Source organism: Protopterus annectens, chromosome 2.part0 (genome assembly GCF_019279795.1).
Source record: "Protopterus annectens isolate FY-2018-M chromosome 2.part0, PAN1.0, whole genome shotgun sequence".
Lineage (NCBI taxonomy): Eukaryota > Metazoa > Chordata > Ceratodontiformes > Protopteridae > Protopterus > Protopterus annectens.
In genome coordinates this window covers 1,328,476,250-1,328,491,205 of record NC_056728.1, presented here as the reverse complement: position 1 = coordinate 1,328,491,205, position 14,956 = coordinate 1,328,476,250, and positions in this window count along the sequence as shown.

The following is a 14,956-nucleotide window of genomic DNA, read 5'->3' as shown; positions in this document are numbered from 1 at the left end:
AATTTTAAGTATTTTCTTCTGCTTTTTTGTTAAGAATTACTGCTTTGCCACCTACTTTCCGGCATTTTCCAGCTTGCTAAAGTTTATATCTGTATTAGAAACAGTATTTAGAACACATCTAGAGCCTGTTAACTGCATTTCCTGTGTTGCACTTAATTTAAAATTGTTTTTTTCATTTAAAACTGCATTTTACCTGACTTTGGCCTAGCACTCAAGTGTGGGGTCATTTTTGCACTGTTATGATTATTTTGCTACTTGTGTATCTCTGCTACCTTTAAACTAAAACAAAAAAGAAAAATAAAACAAAAAAATCTTGCTTTTTTCCCACTTTCTGAAATTTAGGAAAGTTCAGTTACAGATATGCTGTTCTGAACTGTTTATAAGTTTCTTGGAGGCCATTGCTTGCTTGGACTAAAGGGAAGTCTCTGTGTTCACCAGTGGCAGTGGTTAACACTGAACAGCCTGCCTGTCCCTGTAGGAGTGGTTACTGCCTAGAAGCTGTAGTTTTATTTGCCATTTTGGGTCAGTTCTAAACTCCTTGATCTCTATCTCTTAAAACCCTGCTGCCTCATGGTTTTGGCATCTTTCCAGGCTTGTTAGTTCTTGCTGAAGTACCTACCAAGGGGAGAAAATGCTGATAGGAGAAAGGAGCCATTTTTGAGATTTTAAGTATTTTCTTCTGCTTTTTTGTTAAGAATTACTGCTTTGCCACCTACTTTTCGGTATTTTCCAGCTTGCTAAACTTTATATCTGTATTAGAAACAGTATTTAGAACACATCTAGAGCCTGTTTACTGCATTTCCTGTGTTGCACTTAATTTAAATTTTTTTTTGTCTTAAAACTGCATTTTACCTGTCTTTGGCCTAGCACTCAATTGTGGGGTCATTTATTGCACTGTTGTGATTATTTTGCGACTTGTGTATCTCTGCTACCTTTAACTAAAACAAAAAAGAAAAAAAATCTTGCTTTTTTCGCACTTTCTGAAATTTAAGAATGTTCAGTTACAGATCTGCTGTTCTGAACTTTTTGTAAGTTTCTTGGAGGCCAGTGCTTGCTTGGACTAAAGGGAAGTCTCTGTGTTCACCAGTGGCAGTGGTTAACACTGAACAGCCTGCCTGTCCCTGTAGGAGTGGTTACTGCCTAGAAGCTGTAGTTGTATTGGCCATTTTGGGTCAATTCTAAACTCCTTGATCTCAGTCTCTTAAAACCCTGCTGCCTCATGGTTTTGGCATCTTTCCAGGCTTGTTAGTTGTTGCTGAAGCACCTACCAAGGGGAGAAAATGCTGAGAGGAGAAAGGAGCCACTTTTGAGATTTTAAGTATTTTCTTCTGCTTTTTTCTTAAGAATTACTGCTTTGCCGCCTACTTTCTGGCATTTTCCAGCTTGCTAAAGTTTATTTCTGTATTAGAAACAGTATTTAGAACACATCTAGAGCCTGTTTACTGCATTTCCTGTGTTGCACTTAATTTAAAATCGTTTTTTTCTCTTAAAACTGCATTTTACCTGACTTTGGCCTAGCACTCAATTGTGGGGTCATTTATTGCACTGTTATGATTATTTTGCTACTTGTGTATCTCTGTTACCTTTAAACTAAAACAAAAAAGAAAAATAAAACTAAAAAATCTTTCTTTTTTCCCACTTTCTGAAATTAAAGAAAGTTCAGTTATATATCTGCTGTTCTGAACTGTTTGTAATTTTCTTGGAGGCCAGTGCTTGCTTGGACTAAGGGGAAGTCTCTGTGTTCCCCAGTGGCAGTGGTTAACACTGAACAGCCTGCCTGTCCCTGTAGGAGTGGTTACTGCCTAGAAGCTGTAATTTTATTGGCCATTTTGGGTCAATTCTAAACTCCTTGATCTCTATCTCCTAAAACCCTGCTGCCTCATGGTTTTGGCATCTTTCCAAGCTTGTTAATTATTGCTGAAGCACCTACCAAGGGGAGAAAACGCTGAGAGGAGAAAGGAGCCACTTTTGAGATTTTAAGTATTTTCTTCTGCTTTTTTAAGAATTACTGCTTTGCCGCCTACTTTCCGGCATTTTCCTGCTTGCTAAAGTTTATATCTGTATTAGAAACAATATTTAGAACACATCTAGAGCCTGTTAACTGCATTTCCTGTGTTGCACTTAATTTAAAATTGTTTTTTTCATTTAAAACTGCATTTTACCTGACTTTGGCCTAGCACTCAAGTGTGGGGTCATTTATTACACTGTTATGATTATTTTGCTACTTGTGTATCTCTGTTACCTTTAAACTAAAACAAAAAAGAAAAAAAAATCTTGCTTTTTTCCCACTTTCTGAAATTTAAGAAAGTTCAGTTACAGATCTGCTGTTCTGAACTGTTTGTAAGTTTCTTGGAGGCCAGTGCTTGCTTGGACTAAAGGGAAGTCTCTGTGTTCACCAGTGGCAGTAGTTAACACTGAACAGCCTGCTTGTCCCTGTAGGAGTGGTTACTGCCTAGAAGCTGTAGTTTTATTGGCCAATTTGGGTCAATTCTAAACTCCTTGATCTCAGTCTCTTAAAACCCTGCTGCCTCATGGTTTTGGCATCTTTCCAGGCTTGTTAGTTGTTGCTGAAGCAACTACAAAGGGGAGAAAATGCTGAGAGGAGAAAGGACAAACTTTTGAGATTTTAAGTATTTTCTTCTGCTTTTTTGTTAAGAATTACTGCTTTGCCGCCTACTTTCCGGCATTTTCCAGCTTGCTAAAGTTTATATCTGTATTAGAAACAGTATTTAGAACACATCTAGAGCCTGTTTACTGCATTTCTTGTGTTGCACTTAATTTAAAATTGTTTTTTTCTCTTAAAACTGCATTTTACCTGACTTTGGCCTAACACTCAAGTGTGGGGTCATTTATTGCACTGTTATGATTATTTTGGTACTTGTGTATCTCTGTTACCTTTAAACTAAAACAAAAAAGAAAAATAAAACAAAAAAATCTTGCTTTTTTCCCACTTTCTGAAATTTAAGAAAGTTCAGTTACAGATCTGCTGTTCTGAACTGTTTGTAAGTTTCTTGGAGGCCAGTGCTTGCTGTGACTAAAGGGAAGTCCCTGTGTTCACCAGTGGCAGTAGTTAACACTGAACAGCCTGCCTGTCCCTGTAGGAGTGGTTACTGCCTAGAAGCTGTAGTTTTATTGGCCATTTTGGGTCAATTCTCAACTCCTTGATCTCTATCTCTTAAAATCCTGCTCCCTCGTGCTTTTGGCATCTTTCCAGGCTTGTTAGTTGTTGCTGAAGCACCTGCCAAAGGGAGAAAACGCTGAAAGGAGAAAGGAGCCACTTTTGAGATTTTAAGTATTTTCTTCTACATTTTTGTTAAGAATTATTGCTTTGCCACCTACTTTTCAGCATTTTCCAGCTTGCTAAAGTTTATATCTGTATTAGAAACAGTATTTAGAACACATCTAGAGCCTGTTTACTGAATTTCCTGTGTTGCACTTAATTTAAAATCGATTTTTCTCTTAAAACTGCATTTTACCTGACTTTGGCCTAGCACTCAATTGTGGGGTCATTTATTGCACTGTTGTGATTATTTTGCTACTTGTGTATCTCTGCTACCTTTAAACTTAAAAAAAAAATCTTGCTTTTTTCCCAATTTATGAAATTAAAGGAAGTTCAGTTATAGATCTGCTGTTCTGAACTGTTTGTAAGTTTCTTGGAGGCCAGTGCTTGCTTGGACTAAAGGGAAGTTTCTGTGTTCCCCAGTGGCAGTGGTTAACACTGAACAGCCTGCCTGTCCCTGTAGGAGTGGTTACTGCCTAGAAGCTGTAATTTTATTGGCCATTTTGGGTCAATTCTAAACTCCTTGATCTCTATCTCTTAAAACCCTGCTGCCTCATGGTGTTGGCATCTTTCCAAGCTTGTTGGTTACTGCTAAAGCACCTATCAAGGGGAGAAAATGCTGAGAGGAGAAAGGAGCCACTTTTGAGATTTTAAGTATTTTCTTCTGCTTTTTTGTTAAGAATTACTGCTTTGCCGCCTACTTTCCGGCATTTTCCAGCTTGCTAAAGTTTATATCTGTATTAGAAACAGTATTTAGAACACATCTAGGGCCTGTTAACTGCATTTCCTGTGTTGCACTTAATTTAAAATTGTTTTTTTCAGTTAAAACTGCATTTTACCTGACTTTGGCCTAGCACTCAAGTGTGGGGTCATTTTTGCACTGTTATGATTATTTTGCTACTTGTGTATCTCTGCTACCTTTAAACTAAAACAAAAAAGAAAAATAAAACAAAAAAAATCTTGCTTTTTTCCCACTTTCTGAAATTTAGGAAAGTTCATTTACAGATATGCTGTTCTGAACTGTTTATAAGTTTCTTGGAGGCCATTGCTTGCTTGGACTAAAGGGAAGTCTCTGTGTTCACCAGTGGCAGTGGTTAACACTGAACAGCCTGCCTGTCCCTGTAGGAGTGGTTACTGCCTAGAAGCTGTAGTTTTATTTGCCATTTTGGGTCAGTTCTAAACTCCTTGATCTCTATCTCTTAAAACCCTGCTGCCTCATGGTTTTGGCATCTTTCCAGGCTTGTTAGTTCTTGCTGAAGCACCTACCAAGGGGAGAAAATGCTGATAGGAGAAAGGAGCCATTTTTGAGATTTTAAGTATTTTCTTCTGCTTTTTTGTTAAGAATTACTGCTTTGCCACCTACTTTTCGGTATTTTCCAGCTTGCTAAACTTTATATCTGTATTAGAAACAGTATTTAGAACACATCTAGAGCCTGTTTACTGCATTTCCTGTGTTGCACTTAATTTAAAATTGTTTTTTTCTCTTAAAACTGCATTTTACCTGATTTTGGCCTAGCATTCAAGAGTGGGGTCATTTATTGCACTGTTGTGATTATTTTGCTACTTGTGTATCTCTGTTACCTTTAAACTAAATAAATAAATAAATAAATAAATAAATAAATCTTGCTTTTTTCCCACTTTCTGAAATTTAAGAAAGTTCAGTTACAGATCTGCTGTTCTGAACTGTTTGTAAGTTTCTTGGAGGCCAGTGCTTGCTTGGACTAAAGGGAAGTCTCTGTGTTCACCAGTGGCAGTAGTTAACACTGAACAGTCTAACTGTCCCTGTAGGAGTGGTTACTGCCTAGAAGCTGTAGTTTTATTGGCCATTTTGGGTCAATTCTAAACTCCTTGATCTCTATCTCTTAAAACCCTGCAACCCTCTTTCAGTGTGGTCTTGTGCACAGAGCAGCGTCGGGCAGCACTGCTTAAACAAGCTTAAACTATTCCCAGCTCCACAAAATCTACTCTTTACTTTTTCCCTTAGAACTGCTCTAAATCTCAAATTAAGCACTCTGTTTTCATTCTTAAGCCCTGCACTTGCTCATATAAGTAATCTCATAGGTAAACACAAACTAAAGTGCTACATCCTCTTATACTCCTTCAAAGCACTTGCTCCCTATTGGTTCTTTCTGATCAGTCAATAAGTAGTTCCCAATATTATTCAGGCATGTCCAAAGGTCAGTTTTGAGTTTACTCTCCAGTCCAGCTGGTGAATCGGGGAATCTAGAGGCAATGTTACAACTGCCTTATGTATACAGACCACTCTCTCCTCCTCCCAACAAGCTCAAATATATGTGAGAGATGCAACTATATAGCCAAACTGGAGGCTAAGCTCTCTCAACCCAGTACTGGCACAGCTTGTCAGGAGGAGAAGGTAGCCACATTCACCACAAATCCAATCTCACATAGACCTATCGCATCGGGAAACCAAACACATAAACACACAAAAACATACTCGGAGGCTCCAAATAAAAATCTGCCTAAGCAGCAGAGACCTCCAAAGCAGGCATCCAAGCAACACCTACCACGAAACAATATCCACGTATTACATAGCTCACAAAGTCAGTGTGCCACACAGTCACAGCCCTTAAGGCTAAACAATACACCTAATACACTTGTAATAGATGACTCTATTGTCAGACACACTGACATTCCACTCACCAGGCTGAACAAGGAGAAGATCACTAAGTCGGGTGCCAGGATCTGCCACATAACACAAGCACTCGGGTCACTCCAAAGCAAGTACAAGTATGACTCCATCATTGTCCATGCTGGTGTGAATGACCTGAGATGTACCTCCCTGCACTACATGAAAAAAGATGCACAGGAGCACTTTGATCATGTAGTCCAGGCCGTTATGACCCTGACCTTGAGTAGCATCTTACCCTCACCAAGAATGATGCCACAGTATAAAGACAAAATGATCAACTTTAACAACTGACTAAAGTATTGGTGTCATTCAAAGGGGATCCAGTGTCTGTCAGCCTGGAATGACATGCTCGACAAGCCACGTTGCTTCGCTAGGAACGGCTTGCACCTGTCACCCCTGGGTTTTTGAATACTGGCTAACGCTTTTGCCTCCCCCATAGTGCCTTTTTTAGGCAAGGCTCAAAAGACAAACCCACCCCCATAGACAACACAAAGAAAAAAAAAACTAAGGGTAATGCTGCTCAACGCCAGAAGTCTAAACATCAGGATGCATGCACTCGAGACTCTCCTCACTATGGAGAATATCGATATCTGTGCAGTAATAGAAACCTGGTTCAAGACTCCCGAGAGCACCCCAGCACTACCAGGCTATACTTCATACCATGCTTTCCGGCCCCAAAATTCAGACCGAACTACAAAAGGAGGGGGAGTATCCATATTTATCAAAGATACACACACCTCAGGGCTCTTGGCACTGCACAAAGCTTCGGAGACCATCCATGTGCAACTAACAGTGGGAAAAACTGCCTTTCAGTTTGTAGCCTGCTACAGACCACCCTCCCAAACATAGGAACCTCACTCGGCTTTCCTGAAAACACTGGAGAATATGAAGGTCTCTCCAAACACTATTATATTGGGTGACTTCAACTACCCAAACATCGATTGGGAAAATTACTCAAGCCCAAACACCCTAGCCCAATGGTCCCTAGAATTTATAAACTCAAATGCTATGGAACAACTGGTCACCACTCCCACAAGAGGGGAAAACATACTGGATCTGGTCATCACCAACATGGGGTCTCTATGTTCCACACCAGAGGTATACCCCTCATTGGTAAGATCAGACCATAAACAAATCTCACTGGACATCCATATTCCGTCCCCACCCCCAGCCAAGGAAACCACGGTGAAGAACTTCTCAAAAGCAAACTTCACACTTCTCAAAACTGAGGTGGAATCCTTCAAAGCCCCCGGGCCAGCAGACAATATAGCCCAAAATGCGAATGCTATCCCAAATAAAACCAAGACTCAATCCTCCAAAGGCAGGAGACCTGTCTGGTGGACCCCAGCCATAAATAAGCTATACAACAGAAGGAGAAAGCTACTACATGACAGAGCAAAATCCCAAAAAGGGAAGGCGTCACTGATCAGTACTAGCAAGAAACTATGATCCCTCATAAAATCTTCTAAGGCCAGCTTTGAAAGAAAAATTGCACAAGACACTAAAGATAATCACAAGGCCTTCTTTAGTTATGTCAGAAACCTGGGAGGCAACTCCCAGATATGCTCTGAGTTAGTGCAAAATGACAAAAAATTCACTGAACCCACAGACATTGCCAACATCCTGGCAGAAAGGTTCAGTGCAAACTCCCCCCCCCCCAAAAAGAGCAAATGTCTATCCCAACAGAGTGTAGCCTTCCTGAGATCACAGATGCACAGGTGAGAACTGCCCTCTCCAAAACTAAAACCACAGCATCAATGGGACCAGACGATGTCCCGGGCTGCGTCTTACATGAGCTCTAAGAAGAACTAAACCCTCATATAAAATCACTGTTCAATCTCAGCCTTACTACAGGATATGTTCCCAAGGAATGGAGTACAGCAACAGTGGTCCCACTCCACAAAGGTGGTGCCACAACAGACCCCAGAAACTATCACCCTATAAGCCTGACTAGCCTGGTCTGCAAAGCTATGGAACGTATCATCATGGAAATCATAAACAAAGACATTGGGAACCTGCAGACACTGGATCCTACCCAATTCGGCTTCGTTAAGGGCAGATCTTGCCTCTTGAACCTGGTTGACTTCTTTGAAACAGTTACCAAAGCCATATATGAAGGGAAGGTAGACCACACAGCCTACCTGCACCTAGCAAAGGCCTTTGACACAATACCCCACTCACGCATCATAAATAAGCTCACCAGCTTAATTATCAACCCCTATGTCACAAGATGAGTTGCAAACTGGCTCAGGGATAGAACCCACTTGGTCAGAATAGCAGGTGCCATGTCAGACTCTAAACCAGTTACAAGTGGTGTCCCACAAGGCTCAGTCCTGGGACCACTCTTGTTTGGTATATATTTCTCTGAGGTACAGGCTAACATGGGTGGACTATGGCTGACCAAGTTCACAGATGACTGCAAACTGGGTGCTATAATCGACTCTCCGACTGACACAAGCATCCTCCAAAAGAGTCTCACAGAGCCGGATAACTGGTGCCAGAGCCATGGCCTAAAGCTAAATGCCAAAAAGTGCATAGTCATCCCCTTTGGAAAAAACAAAGTGCCCACAAATTACCACATATGTGGTAATACATTAAGTACGGAAGAAGTAATTAGGGACTTGGGGACCCAAGTAGATAGCAATCTCTCCTTTGACAATCACGTTGCCAAAGTAGTTAGAAAGACCTTTTATATAGCCCACCTTATCATGAAAGGGTTTACATCTAGATCAAGAGAGGTCATTGTGCCCCTCTACTCATCACTTATCAGGCCCATAATTGAGTACAATGCCCCATTTGGGATGTATCTTATCTGACACCTTCAGCAACTGGAAAGGCCCCAAAAGTATCTCACCAAGAAGATCAAGGGGCTCAAGCAGATGCCCTATGCAGTTCGGCTAAAGAAACTCCAGCTCTACTCAGTTGCATACCGCCTACTCAGAGGTGATCTGTGTCTGACGTATAAAGCCATGTCCAACCCAGAATTAATGGACATGCTTCACCTCAGGAAATCTAAATCCCTTAGAGCTACACGATCCAGGGACCTGAACCTCAGCACAGAAATAAATAGGACATGCTGGAGGGACAGATTCATATCCCAGAGGCTTCCCTCACTCTGGAACAAAATCCCAATCCATGTCAGGCAGAACCCCTCACTGACCTTCTTCAAGAGAAATATTGACGAATGAATGGGAGATCGTAAGTTTACCCCTGGGATCTCTTCTGTGTCGCTGCTTGACAGAGGTACAGTAAACAAACCTTAAAAGGGCTACCTTCTGTGACCTACTATACAAAGGCACAGTCAACTAATCTAAAAGGGTGGCGAAAGCCAAACATACTCTGGCTAGGCTTATAAATGTCCTAGGGCAGATAGCCTAGTATCAACCTATGAACCTATGAACCTTTGTGCCATCTTTAGAATCACTTTCCAGAAGCTGGTACAATGCCTCTGATACCTTGTTCTTTGCTATTAGAACCCTTATCTTAGCCTCTTTGTTAGCCAACCAGTATTCCTTCATAGCCTGATCAGTCTTTTCTATCTCCCACTTTTTCCTGCACTCAGCCTTTCTTTTGATGACTTTCTAGACTTCTGCATTCCACCACCAGCTTTCTTTATGTACCTTACTTCCATACCTGGCTTAAATGCATATCTGTTTTATAGTCTTCACAAATGCAGTTTTGAAACACTTCCATTCTTCTTCAACTTTTCCTAGCTCCTCTTGTTCCTGAAATGCTATAACCCTAAGCAATTCCTTGAACTGTTGTAATTTCTCTCCAGACGACTTCCAGGTCTTCAACCTGGTCTCTATTGACCGTAGTACCATCTCTGATCACTGCTTGCAGCTGATTATGGCAACCAGTGGTTTATGCTGTGGGTCAACTGTTTCACTGGCAATGACTTTGCAATCTCTGATTCTACCCCAGTGCCTTTTCCTTACTATGAGGAAGTTTATCTGGATCGCATGTTGTTCACTCTTGTATGTGATCTAATGACTGTCTCTCTTGCTGAACCATGAGTTGGCCACCATCAAGCCACTTGCCTGACAGAAGTGCAGAAGGGTCTCTCCTTTATTCCTATTACCCTACCCATGTGGACCCATGTAGCCCTCGTATCCTGCTCTGTCTGTCCAGATGCATACAGTCAGGTCACCCATTATCAACATTATTTGTTGTCCAGTGTTATCTAGTAGGTCCTACATCTGCTGCCTAAACGCACTCTTTTCCTCACTATCACAACTATGCTGTGAGGCATTGGCTGAGATTATGAATAGTGTTCTACCCCCACACTGGATTCAGACTGCCATGAGTCTGTTACTGATAATGATGACACCCTTCGCTGTCTTCTGATACCTCTCCCTCAACACAATTTTCACACCATTTCTAGTCGGTGTTCCTCCTGGGTAATGGACTCTGGATTCCAAGCCAGGTGGTTTGCTGCACTACCCTTTCATCTTATCTCCTGAATACATAGAATGTCCGGCCTCCTCCTTACCATCATGTCATCCACTTCAAATCTGCATGCTGTCAGTGAACTTAAACTGAGTGTTGCAATTCTTAGTTCTTGTTTGGAAGGTTGATTGGTTTTACGTCCAGCTTTTGCTTAACAGCAGTATCCCAGGTAATCCATACTGGATAACTGAAGACCACTTGGCCAGTAGCTTATTGACCCAGGGCTGATGGGCTTTATAGCTGGCACACACTGGCAAAAAGGGGCACATACACCCTTCCCACCATTAGCAGGAGTCCCTGGCATAGATCAGAGTAGGCCTGCTCCTCTTCCTGTAATATGATTATAAATTACCCATGCCCATTTTTTAGCAACATTAGTCAACATGACCAAATCACCTAGAGTCAAGGATTACACCATCTAGTGGCTAGACCTGACATGACCAGTTACAAAAAAAAATGTTCAAGTGTTTTAGCAGCATTGAAAGACAATAAAGCACTTATTTGGTGCTGTCACATAGGCAGTAAGTAAACATAACTGCAGGGAAAATTTAGGGACAGTTTTTAAATACTGTTGTAATGTAGTTGAATAGATTACTGTTGGACTGACATCTGTAAGGTTCTGCTGACAGATAGAAAATATGAGGCAAGATATTCAGGGACAGTTAAGAGTGAAGGAACATATCTTCCATGATACCCAGCCATAACATTGCTTAGGGAGTGTGTAACAATTCTTATACACCTCAGAAAGTCACTGACTGTGCCATCATGTGTCTGTAGTGTGACTACGTTTCATCACAGTGAGTTTCATCACTGGGTAATGTATTATGCGAGCTGGTGGTACATTTATTTCCCTTTTTCTTCACTGTTGTGTGACTGTGGAGTTGGCATATATAATTTTGGTGGATGTAGGGGGCTTGCCCCCCTCATTAAGGGGTGATGTGGCCCTGCTCTCCTGCAAAAAGAAAAACTGGGAGAATTTTTTTATGTTTTTTCGGCTCACTGTTTTTTGGTATATAATTTGTGATGAATTTAAAGACAGAGCTTCATGAACCCTGCTATGGTCGTATCTCATGCTGCAGGGGTGCTTTTACAGGTTTATTTATTTTCCAATTTGGGAGCATGATCATGGCAGCCCATGTACTACATTTCTATTAAGCTCATTTTTTGTTTATTAAATTGGATACTATTTAGTTTGTATGAAGTCAATGATCATCCAAAATGCATTTTCTTACTGTTAAGAGTTTAGTAGCAGAAGTTAGGGATTTTCTTGTTGTTTCATAATTTAAACATTGTTTCACTCCAGTTTTGGCTCTGCTTACTGTCTATGGGATGGATCTAATAGTGATCAGTCATGCTGGACTATTGGATTAGCTCTGTACTGTAGCACCATTGCAGATGTTAAAACCTAGTCCTGTCAGTTCTGAATATGAGGTAAGCAATGGCATTTGGAGTTTGATACTGTTGACTGCCAAATAATCAGTGCTGTTGTTACTTCCTGATCTCACTGCAATAGAGTGAATTGTTGACATTGTGAGAATTCAGTAATTCTTCACAAGCACCTACAGATGAATAATAAAAGCACAGACACACATATGTATCCAGGTAAGCAACCATACCCATCACATAAAACTGGGCAAGCACTAGTCTTTTGCGATTCTTAAAGACACACTGTACTATGTAGTATAGCTACTATAACTAAAGGAATGTATACATTTATACATAGCATGTTAGGAAAGCATGCCTTTTTAATGTGATAAATTATCTGTGGTTCTGCATAGAAAAGTGACTGTAGCCAGCAGTATGATGTCAGAAGTATGATGTCAGCAGTATGATATCAGCGCTATCTTGACTGGCTGGCATATCAGAAAATGAGCAAAATGAACTGTTATAATGGCAAAGATTCCTCCTTTCCACTTGAATGCAAGTGTGTGTGTGTGTGTGTGTGTGTGTGTGTGTGTGTGTGTGTGTGTGTGTGTGTGTGTGTGTGTGTGTTTAAAATGCCAGTGAGTTGTGATTAACTCATGATGACCATGTATACACCTATCAGGATCATCAGCAGAGTTACCATGGCACAGATACAGAAGTAGATTTGCCAGAACATTCTGATTTGAATAAGTGTTCAACCTCAATTAGCTAATTCATAACTAAGTAATTAAACCTTCACTAACAGGTCCAGTCTGTTCTGACTCACAGCATTCCTATCTATGCCCTACAAAAAGAGGTAACAGCCTGGAATAGTTAAGTCTGTCTAACAAAAGAAGACATGATATTCATAGCCAAGGCAATCACTTTCCATATTGTCTTTTCCACATTCCCATCCATGCATTAACATGCTCTTACTAGTAAGTATGGAACATGAAATGAAAATATAACTTTTAACTGGAACTGGTTCCCAGGACCATCATCAGTATATCCTGGCTAATGATCCCAGTCAAAGGCTTACATTTCCTTCCACTGTCCAAGTTTTAAAATAATGCCTTTGCAGGAGCTTTCATCTGCATGTACATGTGTATGTACATGTGCATGTGCGTGTGTGTGTGTTTAATCTGACCTTGCTAAAAGCTAATGATGCTAACACCTCTATGCTGCTGACTTTATTCACTATTAAATAAGAACCCATAATATACTGCAAGCAGTTAGAACTGTTAATGTATGTCAGACCCAGCCTTAGCAATTTCAGGCAAGTACTGAAAGAAGCTAGTTGGGAATATGGAGGAGGTTGGACGCAGTGAAGATGTGGCAAAAAGACCCTGGGTTATGCTAAAGTGATGGAAAACACTGTGTCAAAGCATCTGTATCTGTAAGCACTCTGTAGTCTGTGACTGACCCACTGTCTGAATGTCTGTAGGATACTATGCCAAATGAAAGTAAGGGAAGTGTCCAAGCTATGGCATCAGTGACTGCAGTCAATTAAGGGAAAATATAATGATCTTTAAGTAGATGGAACAACGAAGAGTACAATGGTAGGAAACCACACGTGTTAGGAAGATATTTGTCTATTTTTTGGGGTGTCCAGGAGGTACTGCTGTGGTTATTGGCATGTTTAGAGTCAGAGTATGGAAGTGGTGAGCAAGGAAATTAATAGCATATAGCCTACTGGCAGCTTATATTATTATCTATATGTATAATGCACTATATGTTATTGTGAAATGTTTATTGATATTTGAGCAAAGCTCCAAATCCCAACATTCCTAAATAAAGATGCTATGTATGCATGCATACACACACACACACACACACACACACACACACACACACACACACACACACACACACACACACACACACACACACACACACACACACACAAGTATATTTATATATGCAGGTTTTATAGTTCATATTTAGCATATGAAATTCTGAAATTAATCCTGCTAACATCTATTCACAAGTTGACAAAGTTTGTTGTCTAAGGCTGCACTGACTTGCTCAGAGAAAATGAAAGCAAGGTGCAAGCCGTATCTATGCTTATAATAGGAATCCTAAAGGCAGGCAAAAAATGTGCAGTTTGTTTTATTATTTTCAGCTCTTATTGCTGAAAAAATAATGAAATAATTCCAGTTCAGAAATAGCCATGCATGAAGACATTCATCATAGAAGAGTTTTCCTTCTAGTTTCAAAAATCAGATTATCTGTAGCTTCTAGCTTTGAGAAGGAATTTCTGGCTTTCACTAATAATCTTCTGTTTCATTACAGGATCTGCTTGCAAGCAGGAAGGCTTCAATCACAAAAGGATTTCCCTCTTTCTGGGTCTTACTGCAAATGTCTTGTATACTGGAATCCCAGCCCTAACCAGGAACTAATCTGCAGACAAGCCTCATAGCTTAACCCTTTTATTTCTGCACTCACTTTAGTATTATAACACATGTGCACGTATGCTTTTAAAGTATGACATGGAAAAAGCTGAAGGGGATGAATAATAGAAATGAAGAGCACAACGTGGGTTATGACTGATAACAGGAATAATACAGACTGATCTCCTTCCTGATGTCGTGTAAATACTGATCTGTAAAAACACAAACGAGAGGCAAAACTACATTTTTTCTTGAATGTATTTTCTTCTCTATAACAATTTGAAGAAGGTCATATTCAGTGCTATAATGTTAATCTTAATGCTGAATAAAACCTTCTTGATGTAGAACATTATAAAAAAATACAATTCTGAAAACAAAATTCTTACCATGTTATAAATTATGTATTAAAATCACTTGTACTGTCCGATGTTTCACATCGTTAGTTGTTCAAATTGTAATAATTCTAGCACAGTGTTTTAAAAGTTTCCCTTTTCTCCAGATTTACTGGAGAAAGTAGAAATGCTGATCTTTCAACATTGTGTGCAGAAAAAAAAATCCTCTTTGTACTGTCCCTGATATAAGACTGATAAATTAAGAAAAGAATGCGTGGAAGCTGATCAGGAGTCTTGCCCCAGGACCTGATTAATAACAGGTCTAATAGAGCTGCACTTCCAGGCTCACATGCACAAAATAGGCTATACTTCTTTTGTTCTGTTTACTCTAAAATCTTATGTTATCATCACACCAAAATGAATACGTAAATAAATAAATAAAAATAAAGAT